Source organism: Chlorocebus sabaeus, chromosome 20, assembly GCF_047675955.1.
Source record: "Chlorocebus sabaeus isolate Y175 chromosome 20, mChlSab1.0.hap1, whole genome shotgun sequence".
Taxonomy (NCBI): domain Eukaryota; kingdom Metazoa; phylum Chordata; class Mammalia; order Primates; family Cercopithecidae; genus Chlorocebus; species Chlorocebus sabaeus.
In genome coordinates this window covers 24,939,424-24,952,231 of record NC_132923.1, presented here as the reverse complement: position 1 = coordinate 24,952,231, position 12,808 = coordinate 24,939,424, and the positions used below count along the sequence as shown (strand labels likewise).

General features: G+C 39.4%; 1 protein-coding gene, 1 non-coding gene and 1 pseudogene across 4 annotated transcripts in view; 1 reads left to right on the top strand and 2 right to left on the bottom strand.

Moving 5' to 3' along the window:
* Window positions 1–12,808, top strand: part of RAP1A (RAP1A, member of RAS oncogene family) — a 93,464-nt gene that overhangs the window by 17,910 nt on the left and 62,746 nt on the right. The gene's annotated exons all lie outside the window — the stretch shown is intronic.
* Window positions 7,345–11,771, bottom strand: LOC140709296 (keratin, type I cytoskeletal 18-like; annotated as a pseudogene).
* Window positions 12,582–12,688, bottom strand: LOC119624542 (U6 spliceosomal RNA). The gene has a single exon (XR_005240708.1). It is a non-coding gene; the product is annotated as a U6 spliceosomal RNA (small nuclear RNA).

Sequence of the window (12,808 nt, the reverse complement as noted above, 5' to 3'; positions counted from 1 at the left end):
CAGGATAAATCCAAAAAGTAGAATTACTTCATTCTGTACATTTTAATATTTTTTGGTGTGTGTGACTTAGAAAGTGAAAGTCCCTTTCCCCAAGGACAGCCACCATTAAAATGAATCTTTGTCTAGCCTTTTCCTGTATATATCCTAACATAAATAGCTATATATATTGTTTATATAAAAACTACATGTAAATAATTTATATAGCTGTATCTGTCTTTTAAAAAAGAAAAATAGATTGTTCCTTAACTACAGCAAGTTGCTTTTTTGCCTAATGCATTTTGCCTGAGAGATTTTGGTCATCTCATATCACTATGTATAATTCTACCTCATTTTTGTAAGCTGTATGATACATAGTAATTTGTCCATTCTTCTATGGAAGGATCTTTTCTTTCCCATTTTGTTTTGTTTTTGTGTATGTCTTTGTTTTAGCATAAATTCCCATTTGTAATGGAATTCTGGGTCATTTAAGAATTGAAAGTATATGTGCAGGTCTTTTTTTGTGTGTTTATTTGCCTTTCTTTTCTTTCTTTCTTTTTTTTTTTTTTTTTCTGTTTTTGTTTTTGAGACATGATCTTACTCCTACCCCTAGGCTGTGATGCTGTGGCAGGATCGTGGCTCATTGTACTCAGGTGATTCCCCCACCTCAGCCTCCTGAGTAGCTGGGACTACAGACGCATGCCAACATGCCTGGCTAACTTTTTGTATTTTTTGTAGAAACAGTGTTTTGCTACGTTGCCCAGAATGGTCTTGAACTCTTGGGCTCAAGCCATTCACCCATCTTTGCCCCACAAAGTTCTGGGATTATAGGCATGAGCCACCGTATCCTGTGTTTTCTATTTTTTTCATTCCTTTATTTGCCTACTCTGGTATTGGACCAGATTTTAATTACTTTTATATCAGGAAATATAACATGTTCTAATAAGTAGGCAGATAAGTCACAGTTGAATTTTGGCTAAGTGTTTGGTTTTTATCTTTTTTTTTTTTTTTAAGACAAGTATTTGTATTTTAAATAGTCTAGAATAATACAGATTTTTGAGGACTTTTAGGGCCTGGCAGTAATTCAGAACTCTAAAAGCACATCAAAGTTGCATAGTGAACAAACAACCTATTGAACTGTGAGCTTTCTGGGAATACTTGGAACCATAACATTTCTGTCAAATATGCCTTTTAATCTTTGGTTTATTGATTGAAGTATTTTGGACTTACACTCTTTCTGCTATCAAGCTTTTATTCTTTTTAAAGGAGATATACTCTTTTTTACATTTCTGGTAATGTATTTAGGTACATCATACTGTGTTGTTTCTGCTTATTTCTGTAGTTCTCTACTTACGTATTACCTTCAGAGTTATACATACATTTTCCTGAGGTTTAGTCTAATATAGCTCAAAATATCAGAATATATGTTATAGTAGGTAACACTTATGAATTAGAATCTGAATTTTTAAAAATCTAGTGTTTTTGCTGGATTTATGTAGGTTTCTTTATGAGAAAACAGTAAACATTGTGTAAGAATTACACTTTGCTTTTTAAAGTAGAAATATGTTTCCTTTCTAAAACTAATTTTTTTCTGATACTATTTTTTCTTTAAATGTAGCCACTCACAGCATTGTTAAAATTTTTAAATGTTGATACTGATACTATTAGTAACTAATATGAGCTTTTTTTTTTTTTTTTCATTAGGACGTACTATCAGGTGAGATTCTCAAATGGTTTTAGTGTTCTGGAAGAGTTAGTTTACCTTTGTAATGAAAAATCTCTCCTGAGAGTACTACACTCACCACTAGGATGAAAACTAATCAAATAAATATAATAAATAGTAGTCAGTACCCAGGCATTTCAGACAGCACTGTTTTCTGACACTAGCCTCCCTTGTAGTTAAGTTGTCACCACAGCTAGGTTAAGCTTATTGCAGAGGTTTACCTTGCTTTGAATTGTGGGTCTGCATCTGTCAAAGTGAAAAGCCAACTTCTTCCCTTCATGGTAGTGTTATGCTTTTTGCATGGTGTGTTTATGAAAATTAAATCACAACAGTGATTTTGTGTGTCGAGGTTTACCATTTAGGTTAGAGATTGTATTCTTCGGTGCAAAATTTAACCTAAATGCTTTGTGTATGTACATGAAACTGAGTCCTTTATCTCAGAATCACAGCTGCAAACAAATGACAACCCATGCTTGAGCATTAACTCATTATCACTTAGACCTTTGACCAAGCCTGATTGCTTAGATTAAAGCCTTACCTACCACCATTGCCTACTTCTTTGTTTTTTGAAGACTGAAACCACAGAAAAACTTCAAATTCATTTAACTGAATAGTCCATGTAAGGGATGTTTAGTTTATTTTTAGGAGGATGTTTGATTTTAACTAAATATTATGTGAGATTATTATAAGCAATTACAAAAACTAGAATGTGTGATATTTTGTGTTTTATAAAACTTAAAATGTTTTCATTTTATTATTTCTCATTATTTAAAACATTTTTTCCTCAATATTGTGATGAATTAGTATCAGTAAGACTTTAATAATAGCCATCTGATAGCAAGGATTCTTTAATAGATTTGTTAGAGTATACATCTTCACAGTACATAGAAGTTGAGAGATTTTTATGTTTCGTGTAGTGACTAAAAGCAAGCTGTTTTTCAGGAAAGTATCAAGTAATTTTTACTAGCCCTTTTTTGTAATTATTTTCCTATTCAAAGTAATAATGAAGTAATCCTTGAGCATCCTTTTAGTCACATGGTTTTTTAATAATTCACTATTTTTGACCAGGCATGGTGGCTCACGCCTGTAATCCCAGCACTTTGGGAGGCCAAAGTGGGAGGATAGGTTGAGCCCATGAGTTTGAGACCACCCTGAGCAACATAGTGAGACCCTGTCTCTACAAAAATTAAAACAAAAAATTAGCAGGGTGTGTTGGCACATACCTGTAATCCAGATTCTCAGAAGGCTGAGTTGGGAGGATTGCTTGAGCATGGGAGGTTGAGGCTGCAGTGAGCCATGATTGCGCCACTACACTCCAACCTCGGTGACAGTGAGACCCTGTCTCAGAAAAAACAAAAAACGCCACTATTTTTGTTAAGTAATGTATTTTAAAAGGAATACAGGTAATGCCCTGAAAAGTACAGATCAAGAAGGCAAATGAGACAAAAATAATGGTTTTCGGTTCGCTGTGTATCCTTACAGAAGTTTCCTGTAAAAACATGCGTATGTACATATATGCATATATAGAAATAATTAGTTTTCTTTTTACAATTCCTTTTATTTTTAAGTCTTCAGGTGTAGCAATGAGACATGAAGACTAGTTCTATATTAGCATGCTAGTAAATAAAAATTCCACTCTTCAGAGGTAAGTTTTGTCAAATTTCTCTCATCTTCCTGCTTCCTCCTCCCTTCATTCTTATTCTATTCTTACCACTCCTCTCCTTGAGAGGAGAGAAGTGTATAGTGTGGTTGGTTGCAATGCTGGCTTGGCTGTACATTAGATTTAACTGGGAGCTTTGAGAAATATCCACATTCTGGATCCACCTTCCTGATTCTTAATTAATTGGTCATAATGATGCAGGGGATGTGGGAGGAGAACATTCTTTATCTTAGCCTGCGTATAGAAGCTTGCCTCAGCCTCGGAGTTCAAATATGGTCTGCGGGAAAGCAGTGGTTGAATCCAAGGGGCCGTCTTCCTCAGTTTCTCTGCCTTCTAGAAGGAAGGGGTGGGTGTGTGTGTGTGTGTGTGCGCGCGCGCACGTGTATGCGTGCACATAGGTCTTTGTAATCCTTTAAATTCTCTAAGAAATGTACCACCACAGATTTCTAATTTATTCTAGTATTGGTTTATCCATAGTGTTTGTATACTTTAATTCTAAAGAAAAACAATATTTGCACAGTACAGGTTAGATAGACAAGAAGATGACTGGTAAGGCAATATAGTATTGTAGTTAACCACACTGATGCTAGAGCCACAGTGCCTGAGTTATAATCCTGGCTCCATAATTTATGTATGTTGAGCTTGGACAAGTTAGTTTTAGCCTTTTTGCCTCATCTATAAGATGGGGACAGTAGACTGGGAGTGGTGGCTCATGCCTGTAATCCCAGCACTTTGGGAGGCCAAGGCGGGCTGATCACCTGAGGTTAGGAGTTCGAGACCAGCCTAACGAACATGAAGAAACCCCGTCTCTACTAAAAATACAAAAATTAGCCGGGTGTGGTGGCACATGCCTGTAATTCCAGCTACTTGGGAGGTTGAGGCAGGAGAATCACTTGAACCTGGGAGGTGGAGGTTGTGGTGAGCCGAGATTAAGCCATTGCACTCCAGCCTGGGCAGTAAGAGCAAAACTCTGTCTCAAACAAACAAACAACACAAAAAGGGACAATAATCCCCACCCCATGGAAATGTGAGGATTAAAAATACTAGATGTAAAGTGCTCAAAGCAGTATTTTATGCATGGTAAATGTACAATAAATAAGTTAATTCGTTTATTCCTTTTCTTGTATTCTATTTTCTAACATTTCTTACCCTTTTCTTGCTCATTCCTCCTGAAGTTAATGCTTCCTCTGATAAACTAGAGTAGGTGGTTTTTTTTTTTTGTTTTTGTTTTTTTGAGACAAAGTCTCACTCTGTCACCCAGACTGGAGTGTGGTGGTGTGATCTTGTCTTACTCCCGGGTTCAAGCGATTCTCCTGCCTCAGCCTCCCGAGTAGCTGGGACTGCAGGCATGCACCACCACATCTGGCTAATTTTTGTTATTATTAGTAGAGACGGGTTTCACCACGTTGGTCAGGCTGGTCTCAAACTCCTGGCCTTGTGATCCACCCTCCTCAGCCTCCCAAAGTGCTGGGATTATAGGTGTGAGCCACTGTGCCCGGCCAGCTAACTTTTTTTGTAAGGGGCCAGATAGTAAGTACTTTAGGATTTTGGGGCCATATGGTCCCTGTTGCAAATACTCAACTCTGCTGTTATAGGGTTAGAGCAGCCATTTATATAAGCAAATGAGAGTGATTGTGTCTCCTTTATTTATGGACACTAAAAGTGAATTTCATGTAATTTTCACGTTATAAAATATTTTTCTTCTGATTTGTTTTTAATAACAACATGCAAGAATATAAAAACAGTCCTTGATTCACAAGCCACACAAAAAAGACAGTGGCCCAGATTTGGCCTGTGGCTCATAGTGTGCTGGTCCCTGAAGTAGGGTAAACGAACCTGCACATTCTGATAACTATCATAGGCATCTTCTCTTTCTTGGACATGCCTTCATTTTTTAATTTCTCTGTACTTTGGGAGAATCTAGAAGGTAATTTTTTGGCATCAAGTTTAAAACTTTAAAATTCTACTCACAGCTTTGAGCTTAAGCTGTTTATTAGCACTATTAGCAACTGTGAAACTTTGTGAACTCTCTCCTCCTCAAACAATGACATATATAATTATATTTAGGGTTCTTTGGTTGTAAGCAAAAGAACCATATGGTTCACTGGAGATTTTATTCTTTGGTGCAAAATTTAACTTAAATGCCTTGTGGGTGTACATGAAACTGAGTCCTTTATTTCAGAGTCACAGCAGCAAGCAAATGACAACCTGTGCTTATCGTCAGCACTAGTATGTAGTAGGTGTTCTCTCAGTCAGAGAACTGGGCAGATACCTACAGAACTTGTAAGACGATGCACCCATTTACACACCATACACACACACACTCGCATACATTATGTAAATCAAGAGATTTATTTCAAGGAGTTGGCTTATGTGATTGTGGGGACTAGAAAGTCCAAAATCTGTATGGCAGACCAACACATTGCAGGTTCTGTAGGTGAAGCTGATAATGCAGTCTTGCAGTAGAATTTCTTCTTCAGTGAAACCTGAGTTTTGCAAAGTAAGGCTTTTCAACCGATTGGATGAGACCTACTCACATTATTGAGGATAATCTCCTTAAAGTCAGCTGATTGTGAATGTTAACCACATTTAGATAATACCTTCATGGCAACACTTCCATCCATTTGAATAACTGGGTACTATAGTCTAGCCAGGTTGACATGTCCAACTAGCCATTACACAGTTCAATATATATTTGTCCAATAAAAGGATGAACAAATGGCTAAAATGGTTAATTTAAACAGAAAAATGTTTATTTGGAGGATGTTGAATAACAGAATTTAAGTAAAAAGTGAGCACTTAGGCCTCAAGAAGTCCTGAAAAGAACCAGAGCAGTTTGCAGGGGTAGGGACCTAGGTAGTAGTAAGGAACAATGTCTTCAGTGTGCCACAGTCATAAAGAATCAGCTCTAGCCATTTTCGTTCCTCACATCACTCTAAGATTCAGCTTCCTGGGAAACTCAGCCTGATTAGTGTAGATTGAGTTTAGGTCACATGTCTCCCTTGCCCAGTGAAAAGTGGGGACACCTTGATTGACATTCTCACCATAACTGCATTCAGGAAGATAAGGATTGTTTCCCAGTAAAGTGTCACAATGCTATTAGCAAAAGAAGGAGGAATACTAGACATACACAAATAGCAGATGTCCACTTCACCAACTCTTGATATCTCACGTAGATGGTCAGCTGATAAAACTAACATGGATTAGAGCCAGATTATGTAGAGCGTTACAAGGCCTGATAATGAGCTTGGGCCTTATCCTCTAGAATAATGGAACTTTTTTTTTTTTGAGAGGGAGTTATAGATCTATTTAAAATTTTGAAATTTTGGGGCCACATATTGTGCCCTCTTCTCTCCTAGAAGATTATACCTATGGTTTAAAAAAGATTTGTTTTTGTTTTGTATAACATTTCAAGAGTTTGTTTTACCTCTTGAAGTACATCCATAGTTGGTGAAAAGAGGAGCTAGTATCTTAATCTGAAAAACAATAAAAATATTATATCTCTCTCAGCTTCTGATATTTGCACTGCTGATTCTCCTTAATCTCTTTGATTTCTCTTGGAGGAATTTGGTTAAGAGATGATGAGGGTCTTATTAACACAGTGTGGAAATAGGGATAAAAAGAATTTACAATTGAAAGAATTATTTAGGAAACAAAATATGCAGAACTAGCTCGACTGTTGATTATATATGGGGAGTAGAGTCAAGTATGGCTTATAGGGTTTTAGCTTGTAGGAATTACAGGGGAAATATATAGGGCAGGTAGAAAGGTTGACCTTAATTGTGAGAAGGGACAGCCTCATCCTTTGGGACTTTAGGAAAAAAGATGATAGTAACTGGACTTAAGTTTATCAAGAAGGAAGGGAATGAGAGAGGAAGTGGAGTAGAGATGGTAAAAGGATTGATGTGCAGTACTGAGGGTCCAGGTGAGATTTCACACCAGGAATTTGAAGTAGTGACATCAGTTATATCATAGTATTTTCTCCAGCAATGAAGAGAAAGTTTAAGATTCACTAACAGTTGATGTGTACTGGCTGATTTGGGGGTGAAACAACAGGAATACGTGGAATAGAGGAATCTGAGCAAAGACTAACTCAAAGATGGTGGTGTATAACTTACAGAGCTCCTATTCTGTGTTGGGCACATAAATAAGCTTTGTAGATACCATTTCATTTACTCAAATAATCCTGCGAGCCAGGCACTGGTATTCCCATGATGAAACTGAGGCACAGAGAGGTTAAGACACTTGCCTAGGATTACAGAGCTAGTAAGTGGCAGAACTGGGCTTTAAACCCAGGAAGCTAGGTCCCAAAGTCTGTGTTCTTAACTACTAAGCTACACTGTTGATCACTCTTGGAGTCATGGGTTAGGAGAAAAGGAAGGGAAACAATAAGCTGGGAGAAGATGAAGGGCTCAGGACTCAAAGTTGATGCCTCAGTGAGGTGGAAAACCTGTGCTGTGGTGTTTTCCTCAGATTATACACACATGCACACTTGTTTATATCAGGTTAGGTGCTGAAAAAAAAAGGTAATTAATTTAGATATTTACCAGGAATTCTTTCAGGAGCATTTTTCATGAGTCATATTTGCACCGCACAGTTCTTTTTGCTTCATTTTTATGTAGTAGAAGGCAGTAAGGAATTCTTGTACAAGTAAACATCTTTTCCTTTTGTACCCCTCACCACTGTGAATTTGATAGAACCCTTAGTAAATGACCAGGTTGTTTTCTACACGTTTTTTCCTCTCCCACAACATAACATGGGTTTGGCAAGCTTTAAAATATGTTAGTGTGGTTGTATCCACTAGTATACCTCTGCCCATTTAATAGGATATCCCTGCCAATTAGAGCTAGTAATGTTTTATTCTAATTTGGAGAGATAACGTGTGTCTGTCTTTAAATTCTCTGTCAGTTTTCCTTTTTGTAAAAAAAACTTGTTGCCCAAATTATAAATAAATTTGAGCAAATGCAGACTAAGGGAATAAAAAATCAATGCATCCACTGGAGTAGAACACCTTCTCTTTTTCTTTTTCTTTTTTTTTTTTTTAGACGGAGTCTCGCTCTGTCCCCCAGACTGGAGTGCAGTGACGCGATCTCGGCTCACTGCAAGCTCTGGTACCCTGCAAGCTTCCATACACTGTTAGCTCCACCTCCCGGGTTCACGCATTTCTCCTGCCTTAGCCTCCTGAGTAGCTGGGACTACAGACGCCCGCCACCACACCTGGCTAATTTTTGTATTTTTAGTAGAGGTGGGATTTTACCGTGTTAGCCAGGATGGTCTCCATCTCCTGACCTTGTGATCCACCCGCCTCGGCCTCCCGAAGTGTTGGGATTACAGGCGCGAGCCACCGCGCATGACCGAGTGGAACACCTTCTCAACATAGAACTGGTTGATTTATTTTTTTCTAATGCTTGGCTTTTTCCAATATTTTGTTACCCAAGATAACATTAGTCGAACTAGCACTTTGAGGAAAGGAGTTAAAATTTTTTTTTCTTGTTAAATTTGGGTAACTGGTCATATTTTCCTTTGTCTCTCACTGTCTCATACCCTTAGATCAGGGGTCTCCAACCTCTGGGCCACAGACTAGTGAGTAATGGTCTATGGCCTGTTAGGAACCAGGCTGCACAGCAGGAGGTGAGCAGCGTTGAGTATTGCTGCCTGAGCCCCGCCTCTTGTCAGATCACTAGTGGCATTAGATTCTCATGGGAGTGCGAACCCTATTGTGAATTGCACATGCACATAATCTAGGTTGCATGCTTCTTATGAGAGTCTAATACCTGATGATCTGTTGCTGTCTCCCATCACCCCCAGATGGGACTGTCTAGTTGCAGGAAAACAAGCTCAGGGTTCCCACTGATTCTGCATTATGGTGAGCTGTATAATTATTTCATTTTGTGTTACAATGTAATAGTAATAGAAATAAAGTGCACAATAAATATGCGTTTAGATCATCGTGACTCCATCTCCCACGCCTGGTCTAGTCTGTGGAAAAATTGTCTTCCATGAAACTGGTTCCTGGTGCCAAAAAGGTTGGGGATCGCTGCCTTAAATTGTGTAGATAAACATAATAGATATTTGTGGTTATATCAGGGACTATTATAACATTTTTTCTGTATTAATCTAGATATTAAGATGAAGCTCAACATGCCTTACAGATTGATATGGCTAATGTTTCAATTATTTGCTTCTTGCCGCTGTAAAGTTTGTTAGAATTAGGGCTCTAGATCTTTTTTTTTTTTCCTTCTTTTAAATTAAGAGATGAGGTCTCGCTCTGTTGCCCAGACTGATCTCAAACTCCTAACCCCTTCCCACCTTAGCCTCTCAAAGTGCTAGGAGTACTGACATGAGCCAATGTGCCTGGCCAGGGATCTAGATCTAATACATGTTAAGATCATAGCTTTTAGAACGTTTAGTCATAGGTATTTAATTGTAGTTTCTTCCTTTGAACCGCGAACTTCAAGGCGTTTAGTAATACTTTTAAGGTCTGTGTTCAGATGGTTTTTGGTTTGACTGTAAATACCTTTTCCTGTTTAACATTTTTTAGTTCAATTCTAGGTCACAACCCGTCTGTACTCTTGTGGAGAATTTTATTTTTTAAATTTTATTTATTTATTTTTCAGACAGAGTCTTGTTCTGTCACCCAGGCTGGAGTGCAGTGGCACAATCTTGGTTCACTGGATCCTCTGTCTCCCAGGTTCAAACAATGCGTGTGTGTGTGTGCGCGCGCGTGCGTGTGTATATTTTTTGACATCCAGTGACCTTTGAACTTTTTACTGGCCTCCTGCTCCCCAAAGGGTTACCCTGCTTCTGCTGGCTTAATGTCTCAGAACTTTGGTGTCATTGGTCTCAGATACCACTTTGCCATCTACTATCCGGTGGGTGGTGGTCTTTTGGATGGTTTGCATGGAGTTGCTGCTGTCCAGGGCATCACCAAGATTGAAGTCCTTGCCATCTTCCAGCAGGTGGTGGTAGGTGGCGGTCTCAGCCTCTGGTTTGACCTTTATATTTCAGCAGGGCCTTGTACTCCTGGGCCTAGCGTTGCCCCTCTGCCCGGGTCTGTGCCAGCTCTGACTCTAGTTGCAGCAGGATCCTGTTGAGCTGCTCCATCTGCAGGGAATAGAGGGCCTCCACCTCCCTCAGGCTGTTCTACAAGCTGGCCTTCAGATTTCTCATTGAGTCCAGATTGATTAAGGACTGGGCTGTATGTCTCAGCTTTGTGAACGCCATCTTAGCAACTCCAACCTCAGCAGACTGCGTGGTGACCACTGTAGTGCCCTCCTCAATCTGCTGAGACCAGTACTTGTCTAGCTCCTGTCAGTTCTTCCGAGCCAGCTTATCGTATTGGGCCCAGATGTCTGCTGTGATCTGGATGTCCTGAGATTTGGGGGCATCTGCCTCCATGGTCAACCCAGAGCTGGCAATTTGGGCTTGTAGGCCTTTTACTTCCCCTTTGTGGTTCTTCTTCATGAAGAACAGCTCCTCGTTGAGAGCCTTGATCTCTGGCTCCAGCTGCAGCCAAGTGGCATTGGTGTCATCAGTGACCTTGTGGAGTCCATGGATGTCACTCTTCACAGACTGGCACATGGCCAGCTCTGTCTCATACTTGACTCTAAAGTCATCAGTAGCAAGATGGGTATTGTCAGTCTGCAGAACGATGCGGGCATTGTCCACAGTATTTTTGTTTTTTCTTTTTTCTTTTTTTTTTTTTTTTTTGAGATGGAGTCTTGCTGTCCCCAGGCTGGTCTGCAGTGGCGCGATCTCGGCTCACTGCAGACTCTGCCTCCCAGGTTCATGCCATTCTCCTGCCTCAGCCTCCCGAGTAGCTGGGACTACAGTTGCCTGCCACCACACTCGGCTAATTTTTTCTATTTTCAGTAGAGATGGGGTTTCACCGTGTTAGCCAGGATGGTCTCGATCTCCTGACCTCATGATCCACCTGCCTCAGCCTCCCAGAGTATTTAAGAAGATCTGAGCCCTCAGGTCCTTGATGGTCTTGAAGTAATGGCCCCAGTGTCTGAGCTGGGGTCCCTTCTTCTCCAGGTGCTCCTGGATTTTGCTCTCCAGCTTCCAGTTCTCGGTTTCCAGGCTCCTCACTCTGTCCAGGTAGGAGGCCAGGCGATCATTCAGGCATTTCATTTTCTCCTCATTCTGGATGCCTCCCATTCCTACCAGACCCCTGGCCATCCCCGCAGCCAGGCCCCAAGCTGCCCCAGAAGTTGGTGGAGCAGGACATGGAGATCTGGGAACCAGAGCCCCCAGTGCCTGGATAGACGTTGCATGGGCGCCATGGCTGGGTGCCTTGACAGTGCTCAGGGACCAGTAGTTGGTGGATAAGGTGAAGCGAGTGGTGAAGCTCATGCTTTCTGGGGAGGAGAGTGAGATGATAAGACTCAGGCTTTGCTGACGAACAGAATATTAGATATCATTGCTTAATATCCCTGTCTTCTTTTACTGTTGACAATCAAAACTTTATTACTGATTCCGACTTGATTTTTGAGGTTTCGTTCCCATAGAATTTTTTGCAGACAGATTAGTATTTAAAGGAATATTTAATACATTATTTCTTTTAGCTAGAATAAGCTAAAGGTGCAAAAGAATGATTGTTGTCTTAGGTTTCTAAGACCTGGAAAACCGGTCGGAATGCTTTTATGCACTAGGTTAACCTTTATGCCATTCAGAATGTGAGACCAGTTTGGGCTGATTTTCATTCCTCTTTTAGGCTTAAAAAAGAATCACCACACTGTTCATTGATGTCATTATGACTATTAGGAAAAATGTTTGTTATAACTGTGAAGAGTGAGAGAACTCTTGTTTATACTTATTTTAATAGTGAAAACTTGGTTTTGGTTTAGAGTTCTTCTAACAATATATATGAATAATATTTGTAGAGTGGTAGAGTGCTTTTTTTTTTAAATATACTTTTACCAAGTTTGTCTCATTTGATCTTCACAATTCTGTGAAAAAGGTAGGACAGTGTCACTCCTACTTTTAAAGATAAGAAGTTTGGGCTTCAAAGAATTCAGTGACTTGCCCTGAGATAAATAGCTAGTTACATCTGCTATCTTTTACATTAGTTTTCATTCTCCTGTATCAAAGAGTTTCTATACAGAAAGACTTCTATATGATTTACTTATAATTTCTAAAATGTAAAATTCAAATTGTTGAAATTTCTGACTTTTCTACATTTACCAGAAAAGTATACCATTTAAAAAAATAGACAATTAAAAAAATATGGAATGCTTCGTGAATTTGTGTGTCATTCTTATGCAGGGGCCGTGTTAATCTTCCCTGTATCATTCCAATTTCAGTATATGTGCTGCCAAAGCAAGCACGACTTAATTTTTTTTAGAGCAGTTTTAGGTTTACAATAAAATTGAGCAGATTTCTCCTCTATCTTCTGCCCGCACACATGTGTAGTTTCCTTCGTTATCAACAAATCCCCTACCAAATCG